Source organism: Brachycentrus maculatus, unplaced genomic scaffold (genome assembly GCF_059751285.1).
Source record: "Brachycentrus maculatus isolate JH-2025_06_01 unplaced genomic scaffold, ASM5975128v1 h1tg000529l, whole genome shotgun sequence".
Taxonomy (NCBI): Eukaryota; Metazoa; Arthropoda; class Insecta; order Trichoptera; family Brachycentridae; genus Brachycentrus; species Brachycentrus maculatus.
Genome location: NW_028281275.1, coordinates 85,001 through 92,760, shown reverse-complemented (window position 1 = coordinate 92,760; position 7,760 = coordinate 85,001).

Below are 7,760 nucleotides of genomic sequence, written 5' to 3'. Positions count from 1 at the left end.
GGAGCAATCAACATTTTCCTGTTGAACAAATATCACAAACCGTTAGCAACCATAAGTAAGCCGAACCTTAAGGCAAGTGGATAAATCGTTCTAACAGGCTTACACAATTACCGGAATAAGCCTTACTTCTCGAAAGAAAATATTGCGAAGAAAAACATTTTCAAAGTTTTGCTGAAATATTTTCTTGAACGGCAAAGTATAAGTTTGTAAATTGTTTGATCACTTTCCCACATAAGTAATTTTTGCCGGTTTTTTAACAATATTTTAACAATACGAGGTAGCACTTTTCTAGTTGAAACAATAAACTTCCAACAAAAATATTTTTATCAATGAACTTGTACTTATTACAGAATCCAAATTACATTAGATAGTAGGTACAAGTGCGGGTATGTAATCCCTGTAATAGCAACAAAAATAATTTTGGATAATTTATATAGCGCCATATTCGTAAAATATTATCTCAAGGGCGCCTTGCTCTGATATTATATGATACATTTTTTACTTCTCGAAATAGGTGACTAAGGATATTTAAGTATTGGTATTTACAGGGCTTACGACCTGTCAGGCTAGTTAAGTAATCACATTACACACATGCAACATTCACCATTCTACACATGATTGACGACCACGTTAGTTAAATTTTTGGTACTTCTATAAATATCATTAATATCATGATGCTATTCATGTGAGTTCACTGGAGCCATCTATGGTTGCATTTAAAAAGTTTTTATTTAGCAGAGCCCATTATATTTGGATGTATGACAATTATAACCAGAATCAAATTAGATTAGGATAATCGGGATTCCAAACCTAACCATAGATGATTTCAGTTAACTCACATGTACAATGTCATGAAATTAATGATAAATGTAGGAGTTACAATTTTTTTTGGATACTAATTGTCAATCATGGGTAGAATGATGAATGTTACATACATGTAACATTCATGACTTAACTAAGCCATGACAATCCTTGTATTTACTTTTATTATGGGTATTTACCAAGACTTTGATATTTTTCTTCATCTATGTTGAGATGTCAAAAATGTGAAAATAACCCAGAATGGCGAAACCCATATTTGTGAACAAGTATTTGGACACACTCAAAATGTTGTAAATATTTTATGATACACGGTTAAAACAAATGATATTGAATTATATTATCTTAAATCCTTTCCATCTCGTTCAGATAATTTGATCGATCGAAAGTTAGCTTATTTCTCACAAGAAACCGCTATTAAATAAATTGTTGTATTTTTAGGTAACAAATGAAACAGAATTTAATCGAATATTTTAAACAAGCTTTCTAAAGTTTGCTAATTAAAAAACTTTTCTTGCCCTTGGGGCACCATGAAGAAAATGGACGAAGAACGAAACAGATAGTAAGGGAAGGAAATTATTAGACACATTTCGGTGAAGTTAAAGTTTTATAATGCCAACTCACCAATTAAACCATCATGTAATTTGTTATCAATGACTGCCGATAAAATAAACAGCTTTCAGATAAAACTAATTTAGAAAGTCAACAATAGAAGCACAGTTAAACCTCGATATAACGGAATGATTACGGGGAGGGGGTGTCTGTTAAACCCGAAAGTCTGTTATAAAAAAAAAAGGTTAAAAATAAATCAAAAACTTTTTTTTTATAAATATGAACAATGTATTAAGATGTAATTAAACAATACAAAACACAAACGAAATTCTATTTATGATTATCATGGCAAAGGTATCACTAAAAGCGCTGTTTCAGTCTACACCAACTTTTATTTTCACCTGATCGCCGATAAGGTCTATTTTCGCGTGACCGCAAAAAGCTTTATCTTTGGCAATGAAAGTTTACGCGCGTGGTTAGCATACTCGCACGCAGGCGACTCCCGACTCTAGGCTCTCGTTAAGCCAGTTTACCTCTCCTCGCCTTATATTATGTAACGTTGAATCTTTAGTTGTTGTCATTTACCTCGTGAGAGTGTGACGTGAATTTCTAAATACTTGAACCCTTTTAAATACTAATTTCAGGTAATTGTACGAACAAACAACGTAAACTGGATAAAGCCCACATTAATAAACAGAAGTATGTACATTATATATACGTACATTATATGAACTTACCTTTATATATATGAATGGTTCATCTTTATGTTATACACTAGAGCAGTGTTGAAAAAAAGTGTGTGCCGCGGCACACTGGTGTACCGTTGAGGTTAGTTGGTGTGCCGCGGAAAAAAGTCTAGTTTTGTGAAGATAACAAAGCTTTATCAATTAAGCAATTGCTACAAATTTTGATCGCTATTGCTCAGTTAATCAGAATCACATTTCACACTAAACATTATATGTTATACATTTCGCTTACTCCTTTCAACAACGTTACGTATCAATTATCTTGATTTTTCAGGAGATCGTTTTAAAGTTTAAAAGTATAATAAAATGCATTAAAAATAAATATCAAGCCACGTATTAAACTTTTAATTGTGCAACCAGTGGGCCAGTATGGCCCGAAGCTTATATTATATTTGTGCGATATATGTATATAATAATGGAAAAGTATACCAAAGAATTGCCTGCGAATGTTGGACGATGTACCTACTCTAGGCAACTAGAAACTGCTGAAATGCGAATGCTTAGATGGTCAGCTGGAGTGTCTCTCAGAGATAAAATAAAGAGTTCATGTATTTGTCGAAGCCTGGGTGTAACAGGAATCAATAATGAGGAAGAAGAAAGGCAATTGAAATATTATGGGCACATAGAACGCTGAGAACCTGATCATTTTGTGAAGCGGGAAATCGCTATGGATCTTCCTCGAAAGACATCTAGAGGAAGACCAAAGAATTCATGGATGCTGCAGAAACAAAATATGATTCGAAGGTGTAAGGAATATGGGTATGTTGCTGTAAGTGGTGACAACAACATCCTGCAATCGGGTGAATACCCACGTAGTCTGGCAAGCGGTCATTCTAGATTAGTTTCCTTAAAAGCAGTCACTCACTAAGAGCTCCTATTAACTTATAAATAGAATAAACCAAAGTAAAAAAAACTATCAATTATTTACTAATATTTTTCCAATTGAACCTATAACAAAAGGCACGTCCTAGGTACATCTACCGGTTTCGAGACATACTTAGTAATTTATCCTTTCAGCTAGCTAAATATCTGTACCTTCCTTGAGATATGTCGGCAATATATTTGCATATACACATCTTGATTAAGGGATGCTAGCGATGTTGATTTTTGGAATCGGTATGCGCCTTATGTTGCAATTAGCATACGGAGGTAACAACACCCCTCATTAGAACTTGAACGTGCATAACCTTACTAACGAATACGCCTGAAATTAATTCGTTTTACTTTTTCATTAAAAATGTACTCTAAAAAAAACGTTATTCTTATTTGATTTTATTCATTACTTTAGGTATTAAATTTATGTTTAAAAAGTGTATTTCTTATTGGTTATGATGTAATATTTTTGATTTTATAAAATATTGAAATACGCATCACAAGTGTTCAGGTACCTATGACATTTTTTAATTTAAAAAAAAAATAATCAATTCATTTGCTAGACATTTTTACTATCGACAATCTTAAAATTAGTGTCGCTGTGCTTTAACATTTTTTTATCTTAACTAATTAATTTACCATCACGCCGCTTTTCTGCAAGAGTAGGGAGAGAAGATAGAGCGCTACACCAATCTGTCATTGAAAACAAGCTTCGCCTCTTCTACATTCATACATCTCTTCATACGTATTCGCCGATTATTCAGACTCCTAACGTGACTACGTTCATGTAATACAATTTATATGCATACAAGTGACGTCGCTTGGAATAAAGAACATTAATGACAATAATATGTACTTAGTAATAAAGTATTAGTAACAATCAAGATAACACTGCGTCAATACGACGCTGTGCCCTATGCACTATTGGGTGTGGAAAAGGGTTGGAAAAAGAAAAAGATGGTCATAGAAGAAAAATAATTAATGGCTGCAATGGCTAGAATAATCAATTTGGTTATTTATACTCATGCACGACGATGAATATGTGTACTGATATTTCCAACATTTTGAGTGTGTCCAAATACTTGTTCACAAAATCTAGATTATCTCCAATTACAGGAGTTATTTTCAAGGTTTCTAAATTGGTTCATATATATAGAACTTCCAAGAATTTGAGTAGTGTGGTTGTCAATAATGGGTAGAATTGGTGAATGTTACACGTGTGTAAAGTGATCACTCAAACCAGCCTATGACGGTCGTAAGCCCCGTAAATGCCCAGACTTCTATATTCTTCTTCATCTTTGATGAGATGTCAAAAAATAATACTGATATTTCATTGAAAACAAATTTAGATTTCATAACGTTCATAAAATTTAAGGTACGAAATCCAATTTTGATAAAGCTGAAAATACGTACAAAAAAGTTAATTAAAAATTTGTAATGTAAACTTCGTACTCCATTTTATAATCCCCCACGCTCTTCAATCGATCAAACGGTGTTAACTCTGTTAATTGAGTTCGGCGTAGAACAATTAACATGTCCCAGAGCAACTGAGCTTTTCGTAATCGAGCTTTTTAATCTGTACTTTCACGTAAATTTGTGTTTTACATTTTCATTCAAACGTTTTACGATCCGTTCGCTGTTTGTGTAAAACGTAGAAAAAAACATGTGTATGTTCATGTTTTCATTTGTTGTGGGAAGTAATAAAATAAAATTCTGAAAATCACTGTACGAATTGTAATTTGCTTTTAAATTTTCACATGGTTATGATTTGTTTTGCTTGGTAAATATTATTATTTATTAAATTCTATTGTGACACGGGTCTTGCTGCATTCCGCATCATTTTAAAGTACTGTAATAAAAAATGATGTTGAATGCAGCGAAACCCGTGTCACAATACAATTTAATAAAAAGGAATATTTACCAAGCAAAATATATATAAAAAATAGATATATTACAACAAAGTAATAAGTAAGTCTTTTCCCATCACTGCCATCTCCTTTTCTCTTTATCCTATCCTTGTCTCATGTATCTTCCTTTATATAGACCTCTCTTGTGCATAGTTGTGAAGAACTATAATTAGTTCTTATGATTTTATTTTTTGTATTCTGTATGTATCATATATTGTAACTGTTGTTCTTCCTTCCAATAAAATAAAAAAAAATAATAAAAAAAATAAAGTGACTGCTTCAATGAAAGAAAAATTTTCGAAAATTTATACATATTAAGTGGTAGTACACAAAGTGAACGATGAATGATATGGAGAGTGTAATATTACCATACCACAAAGTTAACAATGCTTTTCAATTTACAAAATACGACGGAATAACTATGACCTGATTAGAGAATGTTTATTCTGAAACAGGTAGTCGTGAAGTATTGTTTACAAATGGTTTTACACAGAGTGAACGACGAATGATAAGGAGAGTGTAATATTACCTTAGCACAAAGTTAACAATGCTTTTATTATACGAAATATGAGGGATTGTCTATGACCTGGTAAGGGAATGGTTATTCCAAAACCGGTAGTCGTGGAAGAGAGTTTTCAAGTGGTATTATACAATGTCAACGATGAATGCTATGGAGAGTATTATAATTATTTTTATCATCATGTAATATGGAAACTCGAAATACTTGTGTTGTGACAATTTTCTTAATATCGTTAATTTTTGTGTTTGGGAGTAGGAAATTAATTTTGTAGTAATTTCTTACGATTTTTTCTTGCCATTTTCCCCCTAATTACTTTTACGTTTTATCATTTTCACTGAAAACTTTGTTTGTTAGGGGATATCCAGAAGTTCATTAATGAACTTGTCTGGCCCGTACAAAGTTTTGTCCAAGTCGTGACAAGGTAAGTTAGTTCCCCGTGCGTGTATAGGCACGTGCTTATTCACTGCACCAAAAAAAATTGGTCCGATTTATACGTTCATATAAAGGCGTATTTCGAGATTCGATATTAATTTAATAATAATAATTTTGGGTAGTTTATATAGCTCTATTTTCCTTAAATACTATGTCAAGGGCACTTCACTGTGATTGAATTTGGGAAAAGGAGATAGTGGAAATGAATTGGCAAACAAATGAGTTTTTTTTTATAGGCTTGTTAAGTAATCACCTTAGACACGTGTAAAATTCACCATTTGACCCATGATTGAAAACCATACTACTTTAATTTTTGGAACTCTTACTTATATTATCAATCTCATAACACTTCACAATTGATTTTACAACAGCCATCTTTGGTTAGGCTGAGAATAGCAGACTCTTTTATTTTACATATATGCAAGATCCGAACCCCGTATTATTTTTATATACTCGAATACACTTGCGTCTGCTTTTATGGGAATATTTTTTTATGCAATTTTGAAGTAATGCGATTTTCAAATGTAATGAAACCTATCCCTTATTTTTGTATGTAGCTCAAGACTTTTTTATGCGAATTCGCATTAACAAAAAAAAATAGGCTAGTGCAGGTTACAACCGTTAAAGTGTGATTGTGTCACTGGCACAAAGTTAAGCTCAAATCTTACATCGTATTTAAGAGACGCTTTACTGAAAAAAAAAACAGAAAAAGCACCTGTAATTTGGATTCAAGATGTATCTCAAAAACGATTTCCCATATGTGGATATTTATTTAAGGAAAACGCTTCTGATTTTTCTTTATGATATTTTTATAAACTTTTTTTATGCGATTTTTGGTACACTCTATAATTTTTATTTGCGGTTTTTAAAAATAATGGAACGTATCCCCCAGTTTTGTATCGTATCTATCGCATCTATCGCATAAAAAGAGACCCAAGTGTACATACCTGAAAACATGATTTTCAATATTTTTTATGCAGCTTATGATTCAACCAGTTATTTTTATTTACAACATTTTGAGTATTTTTCGAATATTTTTTCACAATTCTGGGTTTTTTCCGCATAGGATAGTTATTTTTTACATTTTTTGATATCTCAACCTTGATATTTATTGCTTTTATTTATCAGAGATCCTTATTTGGACACACTCAAAATGTTCTAATAGTATCAACTTAAAATTCCATTTGAATTGACTTCAGTTAATACGCTTTCGTTTATGCTTATAAAAAAGGGAATTTTATAAAGAATGTTCCAGAAATGGTTGTGCAATGCCTGTAATATGGCGTCCAGAAAATTTTTCCCGTGTCGAAGGCGACACAAACAGTGCCCGCCTCCACACTTTAGCCGTGAAGGTATTTGGTTCTGCGCCATTATGTGTTATGATTTCTATCGCTTGTCACGAAGGATAAATCATTTTGTGATACTAGGGACTTCGATTATCAGAACCGGAGCAATGTATTCTAGCGCCTAGAATAATCAAAATGCACCGCTTTAATTATAAATATTTAAAAAAGTATAATTTATTTTATGTTTTTTTGCGAACAAAAATATTGTATCAAATCACTTTTATTTTTTGTACTTTCCTTCAACTGATTTCGACAAGAAAAGTACAAAAAAATGGTTAAATAGTTTTATTATGATATATTTTTACTTTTCAATGTGAATATTCGTTTGTTCAAAATATTAAATCATCTACTAAAGTAATTCACCAATTAATTGAATTTTTGACACGACATTGCATTAGTGTCAGGTTGTGGTCCCGTGGTTAGTGTCGCGGACTCTTGAGTCAGAGTTTCTGGGTTCGAACCCACTCTACCACAACTGGATACCTTTTTCCAACAATGAGCTGCTTAGGCTGAATATAAATAGTGTGAAATTGTAAGAAATTGAAGTATTTTTGTAAATAATAAA